The sequence below is a fragment of the Centropristis striata genome, chromosome 13, assembly GCF_030273125.1.
Source record: "Centropristis striata isolate RG_2023a ecotype Rhode Island chromosome 13, C.striata_1.0, whole genome shotgun sequence".
NCBI classification, from domain to species: Eukaryota; Metazoa; Chordata; class Actinopteri; order Perciformes; family Serranidae; genus Centropristis; species Centropristis striata.
In genome coordinates, this window is record NC_081529.1 from 11,599,680 (window position 1) to 11,614,885 (window position 15,206).

Here is a 15,206-nt window from a genome sequence, read left to right on the forward strand (position 1 = left end):
AGAAGTAGCATGCTAAACGGGACGATAACAAAAACAAGCACAGTGTTAATACATGTCAATACATTAGTAAACTATTCAGAGGCGATTGTAAATATGAATATGTATGACAAAACTTACATCTGTAGGGTTCGGGAGCTGCGGGAGCTGTAGGTGCTGATATCTCGGCAACCATTACAAAAAAATTTTTCCGAGCTGGGCGGCTCCACCTCTTCCGCTACGTAGACAAGATGCCGGCCGTTGAGTGCGTATAGTGTACATCGTTCCACACTCAACGTTTTGACCGTTATGAGTGCAACATCCGGGTCCTTTAAGTACACTTCTTTTCGCCGCGATCGGAATCGGAACACCCTGCGTACTCAAACTAAGTATAGTGAGTACGGTAAGTATGGGTATTGGAACACAGCACGTCTGTGACAGTTAGAGTTAACTGTTTCCAGTTAAAATGTCTGTGTTGGAGGAGGTGGGGGGGAGTGGGGGGCTGGGGGAGGCTTTGGTAGCTAAGCAACCAGGTGGTGTCGACCAATCAGAGCAGAGCAATCAACGGAAATTAGCTGACAGTTCCGCCACACTGAGCAGCCAGAGGTCGACAAACTGAAAATTCTGGCCTCGAACAGAAAGCATTTTTCGCAAAACCATAATACCTATCATTGATCCGACTTCACTTTGAGCGTCCTGAGTTCTTCCTCAACGTCTACATATATTTTTTTTTAAGAAAAATGAAAAAATAGCTTTGTTAGAGCGATCTAAAAAAACTCGTACATCTCCTTTTTTCAGATATCATCCTGTGTTTTTAATATGGGAGCCAATGAGGCTGTTGGTGCGTGTTGGTGGCGCATCTCTGCGTCTTATGCCCAAATTATAACTCTGACAGCTTTACCAGAGGATTGTGAGTGAGGGGACACATTTTCCTACGTTTCTATGTATAAATTATTTCTGTAGAGTGAAATTTGCGGCCTATTTGTTCTCTCATATGGACACACACATGTTGAAAGCTTGATCTGTCACATACCTCAGCAATGGTAGAGATAATATACTGTAAACAACTCGGCAGTGTCAATAATGTATGGGTGAGAATGATGGTCCAGAGGCAAGCACACAATCAAAATTTCTTTCTATACTCCACTTTGCGCACAAACGCATCCACTGTCTCTTTGCACTCCATTACGATGGCATCGGCGCCCTGCATGCGTTTGTTTGCCTCGTTGTACAGACTGAATATCTCCACCAGATATGAGGTCTTAATGAGAAACTCATCTGTCATTTTGTCGGATAGTTTTTGGTTATGAACGGTTAAGAATTCCCTTATTTGGTTTTTAAGTTCCATGAAACGCACCAACACTCTACCCCGGGACAACCAGCGCACTTCGGTATGAAGGAGCGTCTGATGCGCTTCATCGTCGCACAGCTGTGCAAAGATCCGTTTGTTAACTGGACGTGCTTTAATAAAGTTTAGTATTTTTACCACAGTCTTTAAGGTTACGTTAAGATCTTCACAGAGGTGTTTGCCTGCCAGTGCCTGTCTGTGTATCATGCAGTGAAACCATAGACTGTATAAAATATGGACGTAGTCTCCGTGACGTCACCCATAGGGTTCCGAAGAGCTGAAATGAAGCTTTGTGGGCCATTTTGGCAAAGCTGACTCCGCCCAACTCAAGAGAGCTGCAGCTGAGGCGGCCGAAACACACCCACTTAGCTTGAACCTACCAAGCTAGCGGATGCTATCGGAGCTAACAAGCTAGGCTACATGCTACACCGGGACGGACAGCAGCCGGCCGGCTCGCTAACTAACACTGCCGTTCCTGTCTGTTGGTGTCCCAGCTTACACTGCTTTACTCACGGTACTCTAAAACTTTACCACAGCAGCTTCAACTTGTTTTAGATATATAATTAGGGTCATTTGAAATACCGGTTTTGTCGAGACTTGCAGTAATGTTGCCAGTGTTACCTTGAATAAACATAACGTTTACGGATACTTACATGAGGCAAACATGTTAACCTGAATTTTAATTTAATTTTACTTTAGCTAGAAGTTGTTTATTTTGGATGACCCTTGATTAAACTTTATTATGAGCTGAGTGATATGTAATTAGGTTAGTATTATTACCGTAGATGTTGGATTCATACTGGCACATAATTATATATTTTTTGCTTATTAATAACTTCTACTCAGGTATGATTAAAACAAACGTATTACATTAGAAAATCTGTAATACGACTTGACTTTAGACGGCTGACATGATCACATTATCTGTCTTCAAAGGACTACAAAATAGATTAATTTGAAGAATGTTTTATATTTTTGAGGAGTGGATCCCTTCTTCCAGGGCCGGTTATTCCTACAGGCCACCAAGGTGGCTGCCTAGGGCGCCAAATTGGCAGGGGGCGCCCCCTTGTGGCACCCTTAAGCATACATCTTTGTTTTAACAACATTGATTAACGAAACATTTTTTAAAAAGCATGGGCAATAAAACCCTCATTGAATTAAATGAACATGCCCCAACCCATATTTCGAATGAAAATGTAATATTATATTATATAAAATATGATACGTGCATGGGTGTCGTCATACCATACTACTTTACACTTTGATGGTGAAATACCATGTTACTTTAACCTTTGATGGTGAAATACCATAGTACTTACATTTTTACATTTCTTAATTTTTTATATTTATTTTTATTGCATTTGTACATTTTATTTATTTTCAGTCTTTACAATCAACAGATCTGTGTTTTCTCATTTATTTATTTTTATTTTCAATTCAGTTGTTGTTGGTAAAGTTCCAAAGTTTCTAAAAATGAAAATGTTGAGACCATTATATTGCCTGTATGTAGTTCATGTATCAAATATAAATGTACATTTAAATTTCATTTTTATGTTTATTTTTATTGCATTTGTATGTCTACATTTTATTTATTTTCAGTCTTTGCCATTCTTAATTTGATGAAGATCTGTGTTTTCTTATTTATTTATTCGTATTTTCAATTCAGTTGTTGTTGGTAAAGTTCCAAAGTTTCTAAAAATAAAAATGTTCTGAGACCATTACCTTGCTTGTAGTTCATGTATCAAATATTAGTGTACAGCATAATACATATAACATAGTGTACCTATACAGTGGCGGATTTAGCAATTTGGGGGCCCAAGGCGAATTTAGCTAGGGGGCCCTTCAAATCCTTACTTTTAACAAGGACCTTTTAATATGTGAGAAATAAGACTCAGATTCCACCCCGTTGTATGCCAAAATGCAAAATATATATTTTTTATAAATAGTTAAGCAGCTCGACAGAGTATTTGTGTGAGTGAGTCAATAAGTCCCATTTTGTCTATAACTGTGACTGTACTGAACAATAAAGAATAATTATCGATCACAGTAATGTGTAGAGTAAATGAGAGAGAGAGAGAGAGACAGAGAGAGAGAGAGTGTGTGAATCAATGTATGTGTATGAGAGAGAGAAAATGTGTTGGAGTGAAAGAGAGAAAACAAGGGTGTGTGAATGAAGGAGTGGGGGGAAAGTGTCTCTATCCTTACTGTCACTGTCTTCTTGCTGCTTTGTTCCTGTTTTCGTGATGTTTTCTTCTTCTGCTTGTCTCTCCCTGAATGTCCATGTGTCTCTGGCTTACTGTCTGCTAGAAAGGAAGCAGAGTTTGTGTCAGTGTGTGTGTGTGTGTGTGTGAGAGAGAGAAAGAGAGAGAATGATTATGTGTGTAAGAGAGAGGAACTGTCTGAATAAAGGATGGAGAGAGAGAGAGAGAGAGTGTGTGTGTGTGTGTGTGAGTGAGAGAAAGAGAGAAAGAGTGTGAATGAATGTATGTGTATGAGAGAGAAAATGTGTTGGAGTGAAAGAGACAAAACAAGGGTGTGTGAATGAAGGAGTGGGGGAAAGTGTGTGTGAGAGAGAGGAAGTGTGTGTTTCTGGCACCGGTTTTCATGCGTCGTATCATCTGTAGATATCTGGAACAGAGAAAATAAATACAAAACATATTAACAGTTGAAGCTTTTTGTAATATGATACATAGTATGCACAACATCCATTTGTTTGTGAATATAATGATTAAATGATTGTCCAGCAGGACTCAAGTAGTTACAGGAATCATTAAAATGCACTGTAGAATCATTACCTCACTTCTTGCCCCTGTCTTTGTGCTGTCCTCTCTCTCCTTCTGTCCCTCTGTTTCTCTACCTCTTCTTCTGCTTCTCTCTCCCTGAATGTCCATGTGTCTCTATCATTACTGCCACTGTCTTCCTGCTGCTTTGTTCCTGTTTTAGTGATGTTTTCTTCTTCTGCTTCTCTCTCCCTGAATGTCCATGTATCTCTATCATTACTGCCACTGTCTTCCTGCTGCTTTGTTCCTGTTTTAGTGATGTTTTCTTCTTCTGCTTCTCTCTCCCTGAATGTCCATGTATCTCTATCATTACTGCCACTGTCTTTCTGCTGCTTTGTTCCTGTTTTAGTGCTGTCTTAATTATCTTCTTATGAACAGGTGACAGTTGAGATCCTACTCATACAAGTTTGAGCTTTCGTACTTTGGCCTCAGCAAACCTGCTTATGACTGCGTCCATATCGAGTGTTTGTTGGACCTCATGCTCGATTGAAATGGTTGCAAGGGCAGAGAGCCTGTCCTGGGCCATTGTAGATCGCATATACGTTTTAAGTCGTTTCAGGGTAGAAAAGCTTCTCTCACCTGAAGCAACAGTGACAGGGAGAGTAAGGAGGTGTCTTAGGGCTATGCTCACATTCGGATAAATGTCTAAGACATTCTCCTTATAAATGTAATCTAGCATTTGAAGTGGTGATGTGACGTGTGGAGGGAAGGACCGGACAGCTCCTTCGAGCTCCATCTTCAGGTCCTCTGCATCCACATCTGCTATTGCTTCCTCCAGTTTTCTGCAGCAATCGTCAAGCTTCCCTCTCTGAATGGTGCTTCTCAATAGCTCAGATGAGTAAAGAAACCCATAAAGGTCATAGAAGACCTGCATGTTAGAGAATCTCTCTCTTAAAGCTGCACTGGCTGTGTCAACAAGATGGAGAAAAAACTCTCTTTTAAAGAGCTCCTCTGGAGTAGACACATCTTCATCTCTCCCCTCATAATCAAACTGCCTCTTTCTTTTTCTCTGTCGCACCACAGGCCAGCTCATCTCCACCTCCATCTTCTCTGCCATTTCCCTGGCATCTGTTTGTGCAGATTTAAAGCCATGCTCTCTAAATTCTTCTAGATAGCCTGACACTGCCATGACCTCTCTCCTTAGTGTCTCAATTGACACACTGGGGCTCTGCAAGATTTTACTGACACGGTTAATGTGATATAACACGTCGTACCAAACAAAGGTACTCACCATGAATGACCATGTCATAATGTTCTCCCTGAGGCTTTCAGCGGTGGAGGCACATTCTGGATCCTTCTTCAATGTCGCATGCTTCTGCACAGCTGTCAATGCATCGACAATCTCAGGAAGTTGGTAGCGCACAGCCTTGACAGCATCCACACGGCACTCCCATCTTGTTGTGGACAAGGCCTTGACTGACAAATCCTTCACGTGCTCCTGAAAAATTGTCCAGCGCTGAACAGAGCCACAAAACAAATTATACAGCCTTTGCAGTGTGCCGAAGTACCCCAGAGAAATGGTTGAGGACTTAGCGGCATCCCCCACCACCAGGTTTAAGGTGTGGCTGCCACATGGCACACAGAGTGCTTTGTGGTTGAGTTCCAGGAGCCTCGCCTGGACCCCCTGCGTTTTGCCTTGCATGTTGCTGCCGTTATCACAAGATTGGCCACGGCAGTCGGAGAGGTCCAACCCCAGTCTTTCCAGGTGTCCCAGAAACAGCTGAAGAAGACCTTGGCCAGTGGTGTTATCTGCCACAAGGAATCCCATGAAGTGCTCATGGATGGAAACACCCTTTGTGAGCTCACAGTTGACAATTCGCAGCAGCACTGATAGCTGCTCATTGTGGGATACATCTGGAGTGCAGTCCATGATGACAGCATAGTATTTGGCCCTCCTCACACGCTCTACTATAGCATCAGTGGTGCACTGGGCGACAAGGCATATTAATTCATTTTGAATGTGTTTGCTCAGGTAGGTATCAGCAATCTGTTTCTCTTTAATTTTCCAGAGATGCTCCTTCATTACTGGGTCAAATTTGACCATTAACTGCACTTGCCCCAGGAAATTGCCATTCCCATGCTCATACAGCTTCTCCCTGTGCCTTCTAAATGCCAAATTATGCTCAGCTAGATAGCAAACAATAGCAAGCAATCTCTTCATGACTTCTTTGCATCTGATGACCTCAGCATTGATCAGATTTTGTCTCACCTCATCTATGGCTGTGCCACTTTGAAATCGAGCGTTCAGTGTGTGCCAGGCATCCATGTGTTTAATATGTTGTGCAGACCTCTCATGTTGTTTAAGGTTAGCCTGTAGGTTTTTCCAATTCCTAAATCCGTTGGTGGAGCTCAGCTGTGACTGTGATTCATCTCCCTTGGCAAAAAGTCGGCAACAAAAACACATTACAGCGTCCTTCACCTTGCTGTACAATAGCCACGTCCTGTTGATTTTTTCCCCATTTTTCATCACTATAAAATAGTTTGCCTTTGTAAAACGCCAACCCTCTGCGTTTTGGGGGAATTCCAATTCCATTTGTACGGGTCCTTTCTTCACTAAGTCACAACGTTGACAGTCACTGAAAACGTTGGGCCACAACGCCGGATCATCTCCGATGATGACAACACTTTCGTGGTGGTCAACAGAATCAGGACTGCTACTCACCACCTCCTCATTGTTGACATCTCTTCTGTCAGAGCTCGAGCATGACGCGGTTACTATGGTTACCTCCTCCCCTTCTGAATTAGCCGCTGCCTCCTGCTGCTCCTCGACAACCGGCGGTGTTGTCGAAACATTAAAAAATGTTGTCAACTTCGGGAGTGCGTCATTTTTTGATTTCGCCTCCTCCCGCTTCCTTCTTTTGGTGGCACCACTTGGGTAGTTTCGCTTCATTTTCCAACTGTTGATATCAATTTCACCACTCACGTAACGTCTTCCAAACTTCCCTGCACTTCCGTCACATAAGTTTGGAACTCTCGCGATCATGGCCTGGATGGAATAGTCCATTATAACACGAAATAGGAGGGGGTGTAGACGGATACTTTATTTCTTTGTATTTTAGTTTGGTGTCTTTGTTTCCGATTTAAACATACAAATTTACATTTACATTTAAAAACGCAATGGCTGGGGATCACTGAGGGCCCCGATTCCCAGCTGAATGGAGAGTGGGCAGCTGGTCTGGGGGCCCCTGCAGTTCGGGGAAGTTGGTGGGGCCCCAGGCAGTTGCCTACCTTGCCTCTATTGTAAAACCGCGTCTGTACCTATATCAGAATGAATACATGGAATGGATGTGGTTCGGGGGGGGGCAAAATCTCAATATCGCCTAGGGCAGCCAATGGGCTAGAACCGGCCCTGCCTTCTTCCATTTTATTCTTCACATGTCACCCACTAGTTTTCAACATTATTTAGGCACTCTTCATAGCTTTTTGTTATATATATTGTTTTACCTGAAGCCTTTAATACTCTAATTTATTTTCCTCCCATAGTTCCATTCCTCCCAGATGTCTCCTTCTTCCACTGTGACGGCAGCAGCAGCAGCATGGGGGAGGTCAGAGGTCAAGCTGCTCACCATCATGGAGAACTTTTCTAGACTTAAATATTGTCCACCTTTTAGTTTTTTATGCATTTCAATAAATTATATTTACATTTGAGCTAACGTTGTCTTTATTGCTGTGTGAAAATGTTAGATTTAAAATACCTGATATAATACAACACAGATAAAACATTAAGCATTTATGTTTAACTCTTATTCCAGGTGATATATGTCTAATTTTAAAAATGTGAGAATACAATCAGGAAGCTGACAAATGGGTGCTTTTAATAATATGATTTAATGCAAAAACGTAAAAACACTACAGCAGCAAAAGATTTACGTCAAATTACACATACATAAAAACATCAATATGTAACCTCAGATATTGATAAGTTGTTGATGTCAGGCATGAAAATCACTCACCTTTCGGCGAAATTCGCCGTTTTGAAGCCAAAACAGGTGACCTACGTGAATCGTGTAGATTCAATGAGAAAAGTTTTTTTTTGGGGGGGGGGGGGGGGGGGGGGGCGGTGCGGGCTGGCGAGCGCAGTTCGCTTCGTTCGTGCTGCCTGACGCTTGACTGAATTGACTGAACATCGAGGAGTCAGAGTGCAGACCACCAGAAGCTGGAAGTTGGATTTACCTGACTGAATTTGGTGAGTGATGGTTTCAGTCATTTCTATATTTTCTGGTATATCTAAGTTACCCAGGAGCTCTGTTGACATAGGCTTAGTTAACGTTAGCTACAGCTTGATTAATTGAGTCATTGAACATAGCGAGAGAACATAACGTTAGCTGCTAGCCAGCTAAAGCTCTGGTGGAAAATGATTAGCTAAAGCTACTGTTAGTTAGATATTGTTACTGAAGTTAGCTTCGAGCTTGTAAAGCTAACGGTAAATCACAGAAAAGAAACACTGCTTATATTGCTTCTTTCTAAATTCGCTATAACTTGTATTTCCAGGACGTGTGGATGCTATTGAGGTGAGAGGACTGGCAAGGCTGGAGGTGAAGTGGTCCAACTTTCTATCAATAAGGCTAAACTACAGAACACCTTAGTAGCACTGGTGTACTCTATGTGATACGCAGGTATACGCCCTATATACTGCTAGATTTTTTTTTCTTCATATATCCACTTGATGCATGAGTATACGTAACAACCCATAGCAAAGCAAAATTGAAGATGAGATCTCCTTTATGTCACATTTACATCTCCTAGACATAAATGAGCACTAATCGAGACCAAACTGGTTTTCTCATTCTTCTCAAATGTCTCTCCTGAGAAATAAGTCTCAAGGTGAGCAATGTGCAAGTTCTCTAAATTCTCTCACAGTTATCTCTTTTCTTGATCTCACTTAAGAGACAAATGAGACATATTGTGCAACTTTCAAATATGTCTCAATTTGGTATCCTTACCTGGAAACACTATCTCAGTAATGTCTCAGTGAGAAATATACATGGTTCTGTCTCTCACTGCTCACTATTTGAGTTCTCAGATTCTCTTATAGCTGTCTCTTTTCTAGTGTCTCAGCAAAAAGAAAAATGAGAGCAGGGCAAGCTCCCAAATGATGACACATTATACCTCAATCATATCTCAGTTTATCTCGTGCCAAAATTTGAGAATATAAGTAATCAATACAGGCAAATCATTTTTTGAGATATATGGTTTATTTACATTATGTTCAACTTACAACTTACTTATTTCTTACACAAGTCATATAATTCCTTAATCACAATTTTGAGTTCCAAAACTTGACCAATTAACACAAACAGCCATGATGGGCTAAAAAGAGACGTTAACATTGTGCTGTCAATTTAATCAACTTGTTTTCTGACAGCACACTCTCAGAAATAGGGCTACAGTAAGAGTCCTTTTTTGTCCCCTGAGGTACAATCTACACTAATGTACCCCCTAGGGCCAGTTATTGGACCTTAAGGTACGTATTTGTACCTTTTTGAGGGCCCAAAAGGTACAAATATGTACCCAAGTGGTCAAAGGTACATATATGTACCTTTTCTTCTACATGTTGGGGTACACTAGACTGTGGTAAGCTCTACAAATGGCAGTAGCCTAAATATTAATTATTGTTTAAATAATTATTAAATATTTCTTCAGCAGTAGCCTAGTTATACTTTTTAAATGTGAGGGTTTCACTGTTTGCTTAAGTCTTCAATAAAGAATTTAATTTCTAACCATTTTTGAGTAGCCTTGATTTTGTTAGCAGATTTGCAGGTATGAAAAATTACTAATCATCCAGTCAATATTGTATATTATGATATTCACACACACGGTAAACCATGCACAGTAAAATCAGCTACCTACAGCCTGGCAGACAAAGCGCAGGAAAGACTAAACGTTAATTTCAAATTAGCCCCGTGACTACCTGACAGACCATGCGCAGGTCAAACGCGCACGGTGACAGCGGCCGGCCAGCATTTAACGGACACTGATGCTGTGGATATATCTACATGGATGTCTCTCCTGAGTTTTTGACAGCTGACAGCTTTACTCTCAGGCAGTCTGCTTTTACTCCGCTTGTGTTACGGCTCCACCCACACCCTCCTCCTCTGCTCCTTCACACCCCTCTGTTCCGGCCTCAGCCACTCCCAGCACCTCAGCTCGCTCCCAGCGGGCACTCCTCAGACACAGCTGCAACAGGTTAGTTGACGAGGTGAATGAGCCGGATCACTGCACACCTGCTGCCACTCTCCAATCAACCCCTCTGCCTACAAGACTCCAGCTCTCCTGCCAGTCATCGCCAGATCTTCCCTGATTGTTACCTGGCAAGTACCTAGAAGAGAAGAGAAGAGAAGAGAAGAGAAGAGAAGAGAAGAGAAGAGAAGAGAAGAGAAGAGAAGAGAAGAGAAGAGAAGAGAAGAGAAGAGAAGAGAAGAGAAGAGAAGAGAAGTGTTTTGTTGCTGTTGCCTTTTTGCCTTTTGGCTTTTTGAACCTTTTTGCCTCCTTGCCTTGCTCCATTTCATATTCAACCTCTCTTCCCACAGATCTCCCCTCTCCAGCAGTGATCCGGCTTGCCTGCCCGTCAACCAGCCCAGTCACCTCACCTGCCCTTCGCCTCCAGCTCACCTCCAGCTCCCCTCCAGCTCACCTCCAGCTCCCCTCCAGCTCACCCAGCCTTTTCCCCCCACATCACCCTACTAATAAAACCCTGAACTCTACTAAATCCTGCCTCCTGTGTTGTGCGCTCGAGCCTCTCCCCGCTACCCCTAACAGCTTGTCATTAACACTTTTTTTCTGTTAAATTAATCGGGACAAATTCAAAGTTAAAACGCATGACGTCAGGCGCGGCGCCAACTCGCAAACGCTAACATGCTAGAGCTCTTTGCCTGTTGCTGGGGTACTTTAGACAGCACGGCTTTTGATTGGTGCATTTCAAATTTAGCGCAAACGTGATTGGTTGTTGTACTGACACTTGACAAAACCGACCGTTTCAAGAAATTTCTCCTCTGGTCCCAGCAGAACATTATTCGGCTGACAACCAGGACCTGCTAATGAAGTTAGGTGAGGCAGGTGTAATGGTGACTGAAGTCGAAGCCCAGAGATTCAGAGGTAACAGCAGTGTAATGGTAGGTGACAAAATGTTGAGTGCTAACGTTTTTCACGTTAGCCGCTAGCTAATTCAAAACGGTTACATAGCCCGCCTGCTAACGCAGCTAACGCTTATACAACTTAGTAACTTAAATAACTATGGTCGAATAATATAAAAGGTACATATATTTATAAAAGGAGGCATTTCCTCCAAAAATGTTCCTTCTCTCACTCGGGTGAAATCAGCATTATACACAACTGCGGTCCGTTGGTTAAATGTAAAATGGCGCCTTGGGGTAACTTCTTTTCTTAGCTAAAGAAAAACGTTAGCTCACAGGCTAGCCCTACTTTCAAATTCAGTATCAAATGTTCTATTCACATATAACAACAACTATAAGTCTGACAGCTTCAGCAGATGAATGAAAGGAGACATTTTCCTACATTTCTATGTATAAATCATTTATGTAGAGTGGCATTTGTGGCCTCCAGAGCAGTTTACAAATGTATTTTTCAATAGTTTTTTCTCTATTCTCTATATGACTATATTCGTGCTTGTTTAACTACCCTGAGATGTTTTTCATGTATAGGGGGCGATGTTGCCCACGGCTCTCGGGCTTAAGCCAACAAATTAATGAAAATGAATAAAATTACACTTATTAAAACGTGTAGTTGTCTTTAAAACACGCTCTAAAACCAATGCATTGTTTGAAATCAGCCTCCCAAAACTTTAATGTTATCTGCTGCCTCTGTTCCACATTGACATGATTTATTGCTCACCTCAATAATAAACAATTAACTGAAAGGGGTAATAGTAGTGGTAATGTACTTTACATATGTATTTGGGGTGTGGTTTCTGAAATTGCTGCGCTAAATATATCAACAGGAAATGCTAACTGTTGTAGAATTTAATTTTGCATGTCTAAGGTATTGTATTGTATTGTATCAAAGGTTCTCAATCTGGCTTGAGGGGAATCCCTACTGTCTAAACTCTACCTGGAAGCAAGGCAAGAGGCTCTCACAGAGGATCTACCAGGTACTGTTTTTAAATAATAAAAATAATGCTGCCTAATCTTAAGGACATTGAAATGTGCCTTGTATTTACTTAAGATAAATCTGGTTAAATAATTGAGCATATTCTAATTGCAGTGGACCAAATGCATAGTTTACAGAGTTACAGCTGACCTGTACCTCTCCTTTTGAATCAGAAAAAATGTTGGAAATAGAATAAATGCTGTTTTTTTTAAGTATATCTTATGTCTTGCAGATATCAACTTCAGAGCAACCCTCATCTTTTTGCCACACATCTTCAAGGAGAACATTGAGTGCTTTATTACTCTTGGAAAGGTATGTCTATCCTGCAAGCATCTTTTGTTCACCTCACAACACAAAACATACTTGACAGGACCCCTGATTTAAGGAAACCTTAGATTGTAGGTAGAAAAAAGTTTTTAAAAAACATTTTAAAACAAAACATCTCAAATTAAAGGGATGCTTTATTCACTTAAAATATTTCATTTCATGTTTGAACCCATTATAGTAGCAAAATATCTGCAAATGCGTATCTCAATCTTTGTGTGTGTAATCAGATTTTTACAAATGGTTGCAAATGTACATCTCAAACTGTTGTACACATTTGCAGATTCTTGTACCATTCACAAATTGAATTGTGCATTTATGAATTTTGTATGCATGTGCAGCTATTTTGCTACTATAATGACTCCATACATACTGTGAGAGGTAAGTAAAGTGATAATTATGCTGTGCTGAATACTGTCTGGATGGTCCCATATAATTGTTAGCTTTCAACCATTATTCAATTGCCCAGTAAATTACTTCTTTGGTACTAACATAAACTGAATTTGAAAACTATATTTTTTTAAATGCTCATTAAATGCTTATCAAGTGCATTTGTGCACAATAATATTTAAAATCTTACATTATGGGGCCTGAACTCCACATCAGAACTGTCACATTCTAATCAGAACCAACAATTTCAGCCATACAATGTCTAAAGAAAGACAGAATATTAAATAAAAGTCAAGCAAGGTAGATAATAAATGTGCTTATTATTCTATATAGTTTAAAATTACATTTTATATTGGAAAGGCTATCATGTTAATCTGATTTGCTTGTCTTTTTTTCTTCTGGTTTTGAATAGTTCCTGCCACTCCATACCCAACTATCCAGTTGACGGATGAAGACTTGAAAATGGCCTTCACTAGGAGAGCTCCGAACGTTGTGAAAGTGGACGGCATCGAGTCACAGCTCAGCAATTGACGAGGGAATGTTTTGGCAAATCAAGTACATTTTGAACATTGATACCTTGTGGATTCTTTGTGGTAAAATGTTGGTTCCTCTGTCACTTTCATGCATAAAGTGTAAAGGTTGATTGAGAATGGACTTTACTAAAACCAGGTGATGAAATGGACTACTGAATATTTGACACTTATTCTGTGGATAACAGTTTTATGTCACACTTCAACATAGTATTTTAAAATGTACAAAATTGACAAAATCATGTGAAAATCTTAGAGCTTCTGTCATGAGTGTTATTTTCATTTATGCAGTTTTAAGGTAGCAAAGCTCAGTAAAAGAGTTTTGGGAAGTTTAACACATAATAGAGCATGAACTGTTTTAATAATCATTTGAGTCACCCTAATAATACAGTGGAGGCAATTCAAATAAAATGTCTTCTGATATAGCTGGGAAGGAATACATGAAAATTCATGAAGATTGGGCACTTCTGGAAAAGTTTTTTATTTTCTGGCAGGGTGTTAGATATGGGCCTATGGTTTTCAAAAATCCATAGATACAAGTCGGGGCGGCCCCCCTAGTGGCAGTTATCCATAAAATCCAAAATGGCCCCCGCTGAAAAAACCCCAAAACATACTTAAGTATGTATTGTTTTTTTTTGTATTGTATACATTGTATTTTCAATACATTAAACAGGACACACACCATGCTCATGAAAAAACAATACATGTTTTATATTTTTGTATTTTGACAAAATGTGACATGAGCCTGAGAGCAGCTGTATTTGTTTTATATTTTTGTATTTTGCTTTAATTTTAAATTTTTTTAAGTGTGAATGCTGCTAACCTTAACCCAAATAAAAGTGTTTAACTTTTCAATATTGAGTATGCTCAATTTGTTCTCAAATATGACTCATAATTCTCATATTTAAGAGAAATAATCAAGACATGGATGAGACATTGGATAGACAACGATGAGATCTCTTTTAAGGCTCATACTTCTCAGATTTGTCTCATGAAAGTCTCAGATTCATCTCATGTTAGTCTCTTTAATTATCCTTTAAAATAACTGAGACATAATTGAGATCAGGGGCAAACAATTTTGAGATCTCCTCTGTTTATCCCACTTCTCAAATATTGCTCAAATGGTTTTCTCAACTCAACCTCCTTTGTCTCAGTGATGTCTTGTCTCTTTTTAGCTGATCTCTTGCTCCTAAGGGACCCTTAGGAGAAGTAATTCAGAAACAAATGATCACAGAATGATACAAATATGAGAAGCTTAAATTGATCTCAAGAGATGAGATTGAACAACAGATGAGCAACACATTTTTCCTATGGGAACGGCTCTCAAGCAACTGGCAGCAGGCCAAGAAACAGACTGCTGAAGGAGAGAAGAGGGCAAGGCTGAGACATGTGGCATCACTGGTGGTCCAGGCAAAAAAATTATCATTATCCCTTGAAAAGTGTTTTGATTATTGTTCTTCACTTTCTTCTTTTTATTATTATTTGTATTATTCTTCCAGGGCATAATTTAGAAACTAATCTGTTCAAATTTGTATTTGTATTTCCTTGTACAAATGTTAAGTCTATTGTTATTGTCATTATTGTGTGCCTTTTAATCCAATGTTCAACTCAATACAGTATTTTTTCAGAACCTGTGCTTGGCTTATTATTGCATCCACTCAACTCATTTGGCTACTGTGAAATTGGCAAAGTGAAACTTTGATTCTAAATCAAACATCATATTTTTTTTCTGGCATGCTCGGTCTGCAATTG

At 40.2% G+C, this 15,206-nt stretch overlaps 1 long non-coding RNA gene across 1 annotated transcript; it reads left to right on the forward strand.

Annotated features, from left to right (window-relative positions):
* Nucleotides 1–10,915: 10,915 nt before the first annotated feature.
* LOC131982886 (uncharacterized) lies at nucleotides 10,916–14,083 on the forward strand. Its single transcript, XR_009395425.1, has 4 exons — nucleotides 10,916–11,216; nucleotides 12,127–12,211; nucleotides 12,443–12,522; nucleotides 13,337–14,083. It is a non-coding gene; the product is annotated as an uncharacterized LOC131982886 (long non-coding RNA).
* The last annotated feature ends 1,123 nt before the right edge of the window (nucleotides 14,084–15,206 follow it).